Raw genomic sequence first — 14,431 nt, 5'->3', positions numbered from 1 at the left:
CCTGAACACACAGGCATGATGAAAGCACCCTTGGGTCCTATTCAGCGAAGAGGAGCAGCGCAGTGAACACACACATGCAGGCACATCGCACATATGGCCATGGCAAGTCAGCTCTAATACATCCATGGGTGCTTTTTGAACAGAACTACCAGCTGGGACCGTAGTGAGTTGGTCTGCTATGAACAGTCTTATATGTAACTATACATATATATTTTTGTATGAGCAATATTCTCTTGTGCTTTGAAATCCTAAACTTTTCAAAGGTAGCTCAAAAGCTGAAATATTCCAGCTAAAATCACAGAATCATACAGAATGGAACCTCTAGAGATCACCTAGTCAACCCCACCTGTGCCAGCAGGGACACCTAGAGCACATGGAAAGGGTGGCAACTGGTGGGGGGTCTTTTATCTCTCAGAAATCCATCTCATAAGATAACATAGCTTTGAATAAACAGAATGGATAGAGATGCATGAGCTTCTATTAATTAAGTGCTATCCATCTCATATCTTAATGTTTAGATAGTGGTAGTTCACACAGCTGCACCCTGACAATAATTCAAATATTTTTATTCAGAAGAACTCTCGAGTGTTTCATTGGAGTTACAGTACAGAAGCTTTTTGATCCCAGTCAGACTCCATTTCAAATGATGCCTTATAATCCTTCCTGTGAGTAATATCAAAAAATGTGGAAGAGACTCCCCACTCCTTCTGCACTACGCAAGATGAAGCCTTGATGGGGAATCCAGTGCGTGTGAGAGAACAAGGACATGTTGTAACTGAACTCAAATGAGTCATCACTGTAGCACTTCCAACTATTGTACTTTAAGTTGGAGATATTATTTTTTTCCACTTAAAAAAAAGACACTTCATTAAACATTACACATGCAAAACCTTAGTGAAATGCTTTTGATTTTTCTCTATGATTGTATCTCACATCTCTTACAGGTGAGATGTAATCACACCACACAATTACATCTTACCTGTAGATTATCATTTTAGAAAAGCCTGCCCATGCCATGGAGGAAGAAGGTAAGCAACATTTGGATTTGGCTTAAAGCTCAAGAAGTTTTTACTGACTCTTGACACTGTAAGTGGCTTTGTTTGTTTGTTTGCTTGTTTTTTTGTGTCAGCACCTAGATATGTAAAGAAGCTGGAGGTGTTGCAGCACTGTAGAGAATATACAGGTATTATAACATGAATATTCAGTATTGTAAGTAGTCTAAATGCAATTGTCTTTTGTTCTCTATGCTGTCAGTGAAACGAATGCATATGCAACTTGCATTAAGTAGTTGCTAACACTGATAAAACATGAAAGCTACCTATGTATTTCCCTCTAAATGGATTGAAAAGTAGCAGTAAAACCTAACATGTCAAGTGCAGTAACAGCTGAAAAATGTTAACTCAACCAATGTTCATCACCTGACAAAGAGCACCTTGTTTTACTGAAACATATTTTGCCCAGTAGCGGAAAGAAAAGGCTGGCAATATTACCTGACAAGTGCTGAGCTTCTCCCTTCCCTGGCTGGCCTCAGAGGGCAGCGTCTTGCCAGGGGTAAGCCTGGAATCAAAACTTACTGAATGTGGTAAGAGTCTTTATAGTCCTTGTAACAAAGCTTTATCCAGGACTGAAAATGTACCTTTCACAGATTCACCTCCACAATCAGATAGAGAATCTTAAAAATACCCAAGTTAGAAAAAGAAAGAAAACCTGAAAATCTGGGAGAAGCTCCAGTTTCTTGAAGGAGGTTCAGTAAGACAAATGGCTCAACCTTTCATTATCACCACATTCCTCCTTTGTTCTGACAATTAAGGCAGAACATGTAGTATATTTTCAGAAAGGTTGTTATATTTTAGGAGAAACATTTCATCAAGTGAAGAAACAACAATAAGAAGAAAACAGCATCAGGAACATTTTCAGCAGTAAGTAGGAAGGAGACATTTGCGAAGGACAGGCTGAACTTTAACCAAGCATTTATGTATAATTAGAACAGAAATGATTATTCTGTATCCTCACCTACTTCATCTCTTGCTGTGTTTTCAGTCTTTTCTCTTCAACTGACTAATTAAAAGCCAGTTTTGCAGCTGGTAGCTATAAACAGCATAACTACAAAAGAGCCAGCTGTGTTCTTTAGTGCTCAATGCATCATGAATTGTCAGCAGCCAAGTGAGGACCCCTCAGTTGGACAGAATAAAAAAAACTTTGTCTCTTGTGAGCTCAGACTCTACCAGCTTCAAGAAGCAGTCTGTGTATCGTGTCCTACTCTTCCTTCTTGAAGAAGGACCTGGGGGAATGTATGCCTAACCTACATATGATCCGCGTACCCAAGGGAATCTTTCCGCTTTTTCTTAATTAGGTCAGTGTGCCTGCTATGTTTGCTTTCTCATTAATGTACATTAAAAGGCTTTTGGTCTTTATTTTGGTGAGCAGGTTATTATTGGGAAACTTAATCTGAAAAGATGATGCTGATGTTTTGCTTGTTCTGGATCAAGGAAAGCAAATTAAGTTTGCTGTGCTAAAACACATGCTGCCATGAGTGTCTCTGTTTCCAGGTAGGTTGTCATAATTCTGTGTTAATAGGATTGTATCCTCCCTTGAATTGAATTAGGGAGGTAACTAATTAGGTTCAGGTTCTGTTGTTTTGTCAGTGAATAAGCACGAAAATCCTGGGGACTATAGATTTGATAGCTTAAGACTGCACAGCAATTATACAGCAAAATTTGTCTTTGTAGGATTCTAATGGTAATGGTAAATAGAAAGGGTAGACATGCTTATATGTTTCTGTACAAAGGCAGGAAGGTACAAATAACTGCAATGCAAATTTAATAATGCTGCCCAAGACTTGAGCTTGTATCAGTTTGCCTTATCAGTTTGCCATGGTGGGGTTTTCACTTCCACACCTTCTGCAAGAAAATGTCTTTAATTCTCTTTGTGATGGCAATATGCATTATGACACATGCTCTACAGTTGCATTCCTCACGCTGCAGTCACAGCACGCTCTCTTGCCAATCCTCCTCTTCTCTCCAACAGTGAGAATAAAAATGATAAAGCTCAGGAATGAATCAGTCAGGAGTTGCTCAGTACTGCCAAAAAAATAAAGCACCCCTCTTCTGGCAGGTCTACCTATGTTGGGAGTTACCCATCAGTGGCTTTCTCTTCATTCACACCCAGTATGGTCAGCAAGCCCAGCAAAACAATTGGCACCTTATGTTTCAAAGGAAAAAAAAATGGTAAATGACTGCAGCAAAGCAAAGGCAAATAGCCGAGGGAGCATTTTTGTAACCTTTAAAACTGTTCCAATCCACTCTTCTCCATGAATATTTACTTGCACTTTTTTCCTAATAAATATGCCTTCCCACACTTGTCATTATGCCACACAGAATCTCACAGCCCTTTTTTTAACATATGGTCCTTTTGCTACCTACTCTGTCTCTAGAACTACATTTGGAAATGATGCATAAACGCATCCTGTTTTTCTTGACTAGAAAAGTCACTCTGCTCAATGCGCTTCCTTATTAACACCTTTTCACTTGTTGGTGCAGTTGGATGTAGAAGAGGAGATATAACATTTTGGTTTTGTATTTGGGTGAGTGCTTTTTTGTTTGTTTGTTTCCTCCTTCATTTTATTTGCTCCCAAATGCCAAGATACCAAGATGCTCTTAATGCTAGTATGTTAAAATTTCAGATGTAGATCTCAATACTTAATCTGGGTCCCACCCCTATTTAAATGCGCCCCTAACATTTTAACAACTAACCCAAGCAAAAATTAAGATGGAAAAGAGCAAGAGAAATCTTTAATGCCACATGATATGCTTATGCAATAAATTTAGTGTGATTTTAGAATAAATCTTGAGTAAAACACAGAAGAAATAGGGAAAGAGTCTTTTCAGAGACTAGTTATAGCAGCTCCTACTAATAACTGTAATAGGTAGTAGTTCACTATAAATATTTTTGAGTAATTTACATGATGAAATGCAGATTAGTGAGTCATTAACCTTTACCTTTGTCAGAAATCCTCTTTAGAATGTGCTTTAAAAAGCTCTCCTCAAAGACGAGAATAACTCCTCATTATATACAGGTACCCCTCACTGCCAGCACTCGCTCTCTTGCCTATGGCACAGCTCTTCCAGGGAGGATTCGCTCTGTCTTGGTGGGTACCAGATTGGCGGTGAGGGTCGGGGCCTGCGCCCAGGTGAAGCTCTCACAGGATCTTGGTACAGTCTGCACCCGCCTCGAGAGCCAGGGGCCTGCCTCGTGGCTGCCTTGCTCTTTTCAGAAGCGTTGCTGCCTCCAAGCACTACCATGACATAGTGATTTTTAAGCGCGGTGTGGCAGCCACGAGCACCGTTCCCCAGCTCTGCTGAGGTCTCTGTGTGGGGACGAGGCCCGTGCCCACCGTGCGGCTTCGCCAGACGCGCTGCTGTCGGAGCGCGGCCCTGCTCCCGCTGCGGGCTGTGGCCTGCAACCACCTCCCCACCCAGAGCCCCAGCCAGCGTGGGCAGAACAGCCTGTGAACAAAACTACGTTTCTCTGGAAATGCTCTGGCCGTGGATCTCTCTCTGCTACAAGAAGGTTTGTTACAATCTAAAAAAAAAAAAAACTTTTAAAATCTGTCATAAATTTAAACACAGTTATTTCAGTGTTTACTGTATTATCAGATGCATCTCTCTTTAAATAGAAATGCTTTTACCCACATGTCCCTGTGATACTGTACAAAACCCATGTATCCACACTTAACTGTTTAACTAACTGCAAATTATTCCTGGGTAATTTTTTTTCTCTCTTCTCAAAGCAAAATGCCTCCTACCCAATATTTAGGGACAGTTTTAGTCAAACAAATGAAGAAACTGCACAGTTCCCAAGCTCCCTTTCAGCATAATTCAAAAGTCAAAATATAATGCTCAGAATATAAGCTGAGAACCAATTGCCCCAAAGAACTGCTAGCAGAATATGAAAATACTCAGGACTCAAGCACAGATAGAAAGGTACAGAAATGTAATTAATATTTTGCATTCCTGAAATTTTGTGTTTAAAATTTGGCTACATCACAAGATAGTGTTAGATTTCTATATAAACAACCAAGAAACAGACTTTCACACTGGGAACCTGTTTCAAATCTTGTTTGGCATTGATAATTACTTTGTTCCTAGAGGGAGACAGATGTGCACATACACACACACACACACACACACACACACACAAACACACACACTAAGGTCTACATTACAGAAACCACAGATTACTAAAAATAAGCAACAAAGAATAAACCATTAGAAATGTAAAAGGTATCTAATATAGAAAGCAACGACATTTTTGTTTTGTTTTAAAATCCTTTTCTGCTCTGTTTCTTATAACACACACTAGCTCAATATTCCCCACATTTTAGCAAATTGATTATTCATAAGTTTGCAGGTCTGGCCAGTAATGGATAAGAAGCTTCTTACCAGGGGATTGACACATTTCTGCAATAGTAGAAGCTGCCATTTTACTATTAGTAAAACTATAAAGGAGACCAGTATGGAGTATTTTGTCATAAGCTTTTTAATCCTTACCTTCTCACCCCCTGTGTTTCAGATGTGTATTCTGCTGGCAGGGAGGATATCACTTTAGTGAGTCAATACTTCTAAAGTGAATATTATTTGATTTACCTAAGTTCTATATCAGTTGTGAGTTGCTCATTTGCAAATGAGCTGCTCATTTTGCTGTTTGAGACCTTTTGAAGTAGAATAGAGATTGGTGCTTCTGGAAGCATGAGAGTCACCACAGGAAAACACAACCCTTCGCTCAAGCATCATACAAGGAAAACAAACAAACAAAACAATACTGACAGGTTAATGCTGTAACAGACCAGGCCCTGAGCCCCTGGTGACACCACCTCACATGAGCAAACGTCCCTGCACAGCACACATGTGCTACGCTCCTATTTGGCTCTCTTCCAACCTGCACAGACATGAGGACAAACCCAGCCTAGAAGAGCCTTCTGTGCAAGTGTAGGACACCACATCACAGATGGATTAAAACACAGCCAGAGGAAAAGAGACAAAGCTGAACGGGTTCTCTCATACTTCTGCCCACCTTTTCTGTCCCCCAGCCTTCCACATCAGGGTGCTCCAAGATGAGCCCAAGATGTCCTTCTCAAGGTCCTTTACAGTCCCAAGGCGGCTGTGTCACTGCTCCTGGATGTGCCTGGCTCTCTGCACACCACTCCCAATGCTGCCAAGGATGCCACAAGCTGCCAAGCGCCACAGTCTCACTATCCTGCAGCCCAGCACATATGACATCACTTTTACACCTTACTATGAAAACACTGCTTTGGTGGGTTGTGACACACATACTACATTATTTCAGATACTCTGAACTGGACTCCTACTGCCACAGTACTTAGATCTTACAAAAGATCCAGAACAATCTTTATGCAGTTTTGCCAAACTATAGAAGACATAGCCATGAGCAATACAACTAGCCATCCTTATTTAAATGAGGCCAGAGATCAGTTCCTTGAACATCTGTCATTAGCAACATTAATATTACTGATCAATAAGTTTGCTACCAAGGTCAGTTTTGTTGCCAAGCTAGTCTCTTTGGAATTAAAATCTGAATCTCTGGGGCTTTGTGGTCAAACCACAGAGAGATTAATATTCATAATCTTTCTCTATCAGCCTCACCATACAGAAGTGAGGCTTTATTAAGCCAGGGTCAAACCCTTCCAAAAAAAAAAAAAAAAAATCTCTTTGCTTCAATGCTTTGCATACAATGGTGACAACACCACAAAAGACACTTGGAAAATTTACTCTAAGCCACTACATGCTGACACAATCCTCAGATGGCCTAACCCAACACAAGTCTTTCCAGTTGGAAAGCAGAGTTGCTCTTAGCCTGTCACGGCCTCCTTCATCTGCAGGCCCCGTCATCGTCACCGCTCACCTTTTAGCGTGCAGTCCGCTTCCCTCCGAGCGCTCGTTGTGACACAAACCCATTGTTCCCAGGAAAATCTAGTCTCTCAACATAAAGGCAAGCTAATTCCACTTTTGTTATTGTATGGTATATTCTCACAACTACCTAAACATTCTGTAACTCGTTAACTCTATTCTATTTCCTGCTGCTTTTCTTCATGATTGTTCACAAAAGGGGAAAAAAAATACACTAATAAACGTCCATTGGTAAAGGAACATAAAAGTGCTTATTTTTTTCACTCTCTTTTTATGTGCTGCAAGATCGTGGAAAAATAATCTCATATTTCACTTTTTGTTGTAAAATGAACGGCTAAACAGCCCCCTACTCACATTTCACTCTGAATCTTGGTTTTATTACCTGGGTGTGAGATACACACAGTAATGTGTAAATTATTCTGAGTCAGAATGAAATATTTTTTTTCTCACTCAGACATGTGCCTGTGGAAATGGACAGATTTCTGTAGAGCAGATGGAATATTTGGTGAGCCATTTTAACTAAATTGCTGCAATTATCTAAAGTGACCCAGCAGAACTCTGTGGGATTTAATGGGAATGCCGTGCTCATGGCACACAAATAAGCACTTGGTTAAGGATTTCCGGTGAGAGCCTCTCACTGGCCATCAGTAGAGCTTGCTTTGCACACATGACAGAAGACCCAGCAGACACTGAACACTGAGCAAAGAGCACCCCAGCATGGGCGTGCGAGCGCAAATCCAAGGGAAGGACATGCTGCAGACACTAGCCAAAGTGTGGCTGGGCAAGAGATGCCCATGCCACGACTGGCATGCGGAAGCATGGAAAGTATATGGAGAATGGGCTGCCTTGCTGCCCAGGCGCCATCCCACACCAGCTGCCAGGACCAGCACTCCAAGCTTCCTACCCAACAGGGATCCCTGTGGAAACGCCCTGGAAAAAATTCTTCCTTGGAGGTTAGTCAGAGTGATCAACTTCCCAAATGATACTGAGGTAACCAGCTGCCCCATCCCTGTGCGCGAGCTGCCGAGGGGAACCCGAGAGCCCAGCGCTACTAACTGTAACTGAAGACACTTGAACATTCAGCTATAATGCACCCAGGGGAGTAGCTCTTGCATCAGCATAATACGAGGCCAAGTTATTAATTATGATGACATCTGTTTCTTTGTTAAAAAGCAATCTCTCCATGTCACATTCTAACATTTGGCTTTGTATCAGGGCAAATGTTTACAAAATTCTAAGAATTTTGGCAAAATAGAAATTCTTAGAAATTCTGCAAAACAAGTTTTGGAAGTACTGGCACACTATTAATCCATTTAATCCATATTAACCCACTTTTAATTCAGTTATGTCACCTGTCTTCTCTAGTTTTCAGATTGCTGAACTGTTCAAGTTAATTCAGCATCACACATTACTTGTTCATAATGGTGTCTTGATCTTTCTTATGGTTTTCCTTACTTGGCAGATCCAGGGAGTTGTACCATGCACTACACAGTTAAGACTGCTTTGTAATATGGAATTGTATATGCCACTGGGAGAGAATAGGAGACTCCAGGAGAGAACAGGAAACACAGGTTTGGTTTTGTTTTTGTTTGTTTGTTTTTTAAATTAAATATTAGTACCTTCAGCCCATCCAAAACCAGAAGGGTCAAACCAACTCAAAATTGAGTAGTTTTTTTTTTTGTTTGATTGCTTGTTTTTTAAATTAAAAAAAAATCTTGCAGAGAAGTCAGTATATTACTGTAGAAATCTTTAGTTTTAAAAAGTTAATTTTGCCATCAATTAAACACTCAGATAAAAATTCCTGATCAACTCTATTCACAGCACGAACTGTATCCATTCATGTCTAGATGGAAAACATTTGTGTGCCAGCCCCCAACCCTGGAGCTGCCGTGGTATGGAGCAGAGCATGAACACTCTGCATCAAGGTGCCCGAATATGGAAGGAATGTGAATATCCTCCTGGAGCTCCTGGAATCCTGGCCAGCCCATCCAGCCCAACCGTGCCAATCCTACAGCATCTATCACTTCATCTCTGAGAGTAACACAAAGATTCACCTTCAGTTTGTCATCATTATGTAAGCAAAATTTCAGGCAATTCGAGAAACAGCAATGTTATTAATTATATATTAAAAAAAAAACATTATCCAGCTTATAATCATAAGACAAATGTTTCATGACTTAAAGGTACTTTGACAGGTTAGGCTGTGCATATAAGCCCTTCATCCAGATTTATTCCCAAAAGATAGTTTCACTGACTGAGAAATTCAGTAAAACATTGGCACAGCAAAATATTGGCATAAGCAACTAAGTAGATTTTTGAGGACCAGGAGTCTTACTCTCTTTGGCATTGCAAGATGCTTCATTTCCTAAATAGGCACCCAATTCTAAATGCACAAGGGATATAGATTAATGTGCAAGGGGAACAGATTTTGCTTTCAGGCTGCGCCCTTGAGCAGAGAAGCAAAGTTACGAATTATGCTCTTACTATTTCTAAAATCATAATAAATATTTTAATACTGAAAGCTGTAGTTGACTGTAGTAGAAGTAATCAGGGCATGATTACCTCTCACACTATTATCACCTCAAACATAGCTTAGCAGAAAATCATTACCTCTCAAAATTCATATTTAAGGTAGGTGGAAGCAAATGGGCTTTTCACTGTGTGAAGCTTCCCGACTTTTTGATATCTCCCTTTTTGCCTTTGGTGAAACCAAGAGCTTTCAGAATTTCTGGGGTCAGAATTTCAAGGGTCAGAACTGAGCCCCGTGCTCTTCAACTTGTTCATCAATGACTTGGACAAGGGCACAGAGTGCACCCTCAGCAAGTGTGCAGATGACACCAAACTGGGAAGACTGGCCGATGCTCCTGAGGGATGTGCTGCCATTTCAAGAAACCTAGACAGGATGGAGAGTTGGGCAGAGAGGAACCTCATGAGGTTCAACAAGGACAAGTGCAGGGTCCTGCACCTGGGGAGGAATAACCCCAGGCACCGGTACAGATTAGGGGTTGACCTGCTGGAAAGCAGCTCTGCAAAAAGGTATTTGCTAGTCCTGGTTGACAACAGGTTAACCATGAGCCAGCAGTGTGCCCTCATGGCCAAGAAGGCCAATGGGATCCTGGCCTGCATCAGGAGGAGCGTTGCCAGCAGGTCAAGGGAGGGGATCCTGCCCCTCTGCTCAGCTCTGGTGAGGCTGCACATGGAGTATTGGGTGCAGTTCTGGGCTCCCGGGGACAAGGACATGGAGCTTCTAGAGAGGGTCCAGCGGAGAGCCATGAAGATGATTAAGGGACTGGAGCATTTGTCATATGAGGAAAGACTAAGTGAGCTGGGCCTGTTTAGCCTGGAGAAGAGAAGGCTGAGAGGAGATTTGATCAACATGCTCAAGCACCTGAGGGGTGATTGTAGGGAGGATGGGGCCAGGCTCTTCTCTCTGGTGACAGGACGAGGGGTAACAGGTATGAGTTGAAACATAGGAAGTTTAATCTCCATATGAGGAAGAACTTCTTTTCTGTGAGGGTGACAGAGCTCTGGAACAGGCTGCCCAGAGAGGTTATGGAGTCTCCTTCTCTGGAGATCTTCAAAGCCCGCTTGTGCCACGTGCTCTAGGTGACCCTGCTGGAGCAGGGAGGTTGGACTAGATGATCTCTAGAGGTCTCTCCCAACCTTAACTGTTCTGTAATTCTGTGATTCTCACAATCATACACACACACACACAAAATAGCTTTAGCTTTAGAAAAACGAACCATTCTTCATAAAGAATGCAGTAAATCTACATAAAAGTTTGTGCTTTTTGCGTCTCTTCAGAATTTACAATTTATGTAAGTAAGTAACTAATATTAAAGCAGATATAAGAACTCAAAATACAAGGCTTATTTGTCTATCAGAAATTCCGTTTTGGGGGATATTTTTTTTTTCTGATAAAAGTTTTGACAACAGTTGTTTCTGTTTCTAGCAAAAGTTTGGGGAAACAAAAAATGGCTGCAATTGTATGTATACATACATACAAGAACAGTATTTCTAGATAAACACGATTTTGGAAAAAAATTACTGACTGGTTCTAACTACTACACCCATTTAAAAGTTAGAAATAGTGACGGACAGAAAAAATTAACCAACTTCTTTGTCCCTGAGTTAATGGGAAAGCCAGAAATAGAATCAGGGAATCTTCAACAGAACCCAACCTACAGTTGGCACTTCGAATGCTAGAATAAAAAATGGTTGGAATGATTGGCATTAAAAGTCAACATTAATGGGCAGTTCCCACACAATGGTATCCCAGACCGAACAGGAAATAACTGTGTTATCTAAGATCCTACCATATGGTAACAGCTGACAAGTGTTGACTTGTTAGCAGCACCCACTGTACACTAGAGTTACACTACCAACAGCAGATTTAAAAATGACAGTATGTTTTCTTACTAATGAAGTCTAAACGTAATGAACACTGTTTATAAAATGTTCATCTACAGCAGTAAAAGACTAAGATTACTTTTACTCTATAAATTAATTTAGCCTGTAGATTCTGACAATTATGCACACACAGTTCTAAAATAATAGTGATTAAGGCACAGATACTGTTAATTATAGCACTTCTTTAAACTATAAAAAAATGCAATAAAGATGGCAATAGTTTCAGGATGGCTAAATTGCAACATATTTTGCACTTTATCAAATTGCAGACTGTGACTCATGCTATAAAGATAGCTGCACTTCTCCTGAGCCTGTATAAATATGCCCATGTTTTCTGAAACGCCAAGGGCCAGAATTTGGTCTGGTGTAACACGGGTGCAACAACATTAGATGCAGCCCTTTGCCACACAGCTCCTGCCAGAGCAGGATGCGGGATGGTGTAGCCCATCCCGGAGGACTGTTGGTGCAGAACGACCTGCTTGGGGGCACAGTGTGACCCATGGATTGGGCTGCGGGCAAGCAGGAGGAGACCCTCACATGCAAGCCAAGGGCAGAAGGCAGGAGGCCACACAGCCCCTGCAGCTCTGCCAGCACGTTTCCTACACACGTGTCATCTTATCAGCTTTAAGAATAAAAAGAAAAAAAGTATCTCCAGCAAACCCCAAAGTATCCCAGGAGAGTGGACTATCATCTTCTTTTTCATGTGTCATGTTACAGTAAGGAGATTTTATTGACTACCTAAGTACTCACGGCAACATGCTGACCTTTATTACTAAGGGAAGAAAAAAAAAAAAAAGCAAAACCAAACCAAAAAAATACCCAAAAGACAAACCATCCATCTGAACCCCAGATCCTCATTTTTCAGCACTAGCAGATAGGGAAAAAATCCCTTCTACTTACAAAGCACGGGGAATTAATAAGATGATCCACAATGCAGACCTACAGATTCATACCTGCATTACAAAGAGCCATTAAATACTGTTTAAAGCTTGCAGCTCATCTCTGTAGGGTATCTGGCATCATGGTATCTATATGAATGAAAAGACTCCTAAGAGGTGTTTAAAGCATTATACAAAGATTCTCTTTTTTGAGTCTCTATATTTGAGTGAAAGCAAAAGAACAGAAAATCAATGAGTTTGTAAAAATGACATTCAAATCATCCCTTTGCTTTCCTAAATATTTCTGTAATATGCTGAAAGAAGAGGAAGAAGTAGGCGGACATGGCATCTCTTCCATCCCTGTACAGCTATATGTCGTGTTTGACTGAAAGATATTCGCCAAGAACAGGGTGGAAATGAGACTATGCCAAGTCTCAAACTGCAGGGAGGCTGTTGCACAGGAGCCATTACAGCAAAATTGCTCCAGATTTTTCTTTGATGAATGCTGGTGTCCAGGTGCTTAAGGCCAGGGCCCTCCTACCTTGGGTTTGGGCCTCTTGCAGTAAGTTCACATGTCCGTTTAGCTACGCATTTTAATCCCAAAGTGGATTCACTCATCCATGTGGAAGGGATGCGGTGCTCAGTTACTTCAGACACCTGCAGGGAGTTAACAGCTCTACAAAGCTAATGAACTGTCTAAGATGGGATTTGTTTCTTTTATTATAAAATACACAAATACTAATTGGCTAGAGGTCCAAACCTTGCTTTTTAATTTTCTCTGTGAGTCTCAAAGTCAGAGGGTCATACAATGCTTCTCTCTCCCCAATGAATCTTAAATTATTCTGAAGAAAATGGAAGAGCTTCATTACCTTTCTTCTTCTTATGATTAGAATAAATTCATTAACAGTAAGAAAAGAAAGGGGATTCATTTTTGCTCAAAGGGAAAACATGAAATGAACGTCATGTAAAGCATGCAAGGTATTAAACATGACCATATACCCCATTTTTTACACTGACGTATTTCTACTGATTGCAGAAGAGTACTCCTGGGTTTAGACTTTCATAAATTTGACTAGAATTTGGACTTAACCTAGAGGTCAAGTAGGGAGCTCTTACATTAGGGACAGTGGGAGTCCATCCCCACCAGAACTTTGCAACTTCATTAAGAGCTTTCTTTGCCTTTCAGTCTTATCAAGGACATGAGGCGGCAGCACAACAAAAAAACAGAGGTTTAAGAGGACAGTATTGCACAAAACTAGAACAGTATAGTTTACTCATTATAAAAGTAATACTAAACAGATAGGATTATAAGAACAGGCAATCCCCTGTAAAAGATCTTTTTACTTTTTCTTGTGTCCCTTCTTGCATTCAGCTGAATTGCTGCAAGCCCACCATTCCAAGCTTATGGATTACCAGTGAAAACACCAAAACACAACGCATTCTCACTGATATTATTTAAACTAATTCTTAAATGTTTTACAGAGGATTTGTGCCTTTGTGTTTAAGCAGAAGCCCACAGTGGAGATTTCTGTGACTATATCCAAGCCCAGAGCCCACTGGGCTAAAGCTCGCTTTACAATGTATAACTGAATATTCTCATTCTGTTAATCATGTCTTGCTAATGAATAACTCATACGGACAATAACTATTTGATAACGAACAATGTTCACATTTCATATTGTATTTTTTTGCATAAGTCTCCAATGCCCCATACATGCAAGGGTCACAAACACCTCTACGATGGAAATTTCAGTTCCAATGGCTAAAAGGCTTTAATTATAAAGTTTTAAATCATAATCCATGATTATAAACTGAATTTTCTCAGCTTTTATCCTTAAACTTCAAATTTATCCTACCTGGATCAGCTTTTAAAGATCACAGGTACTGTTTTTTCTTAACCCAAAGAGCCGCTATTTTCATCAATGAGAATTCTTAAAAACCATAGTTGCATCAAAGAACATCTCTTAGTAAAAAAGAAACTATAGTATTATATAGAGGCTGATGATTAAACTAGGCCATATTGTTATTCAAATCTCCTAACACTACAGACCTGTCACATACATCTCTCTCACTACTAATACTCCATACAAAGATGAGCATGGCAGGGGAACACAAGAATCTTACTGGTTTTTGAGTCTACATTTCCTGAAGCATCAACTGGAAAATGCAGATGAACATACACTGTTAATACAGACACTATCTTTTTAAATCCAGGCT

Source organism: Tinamus guttatus, unplaced genomic scaffold, assembly GCF_059628265.1.
Source record: "Tinamus guttatus ecotype Peru unplaced genomic scaffold, ASM5962826v1 Tinamus_guttatus_pri_ptg000173l, whole genome shotgun sequence".
Classification (NCBI taxonomy): domain Eukaryota; kingdom Metazoa; phylum Chordata; class Aves; order Tinamiformes; family Tinamidae; genus Tinamus; species Tinamus guttatus.
The sequence above is the reverse complement of the archived record's forward strand: the minus strand, read 5'-3'. Positions refer to the sequence as shown.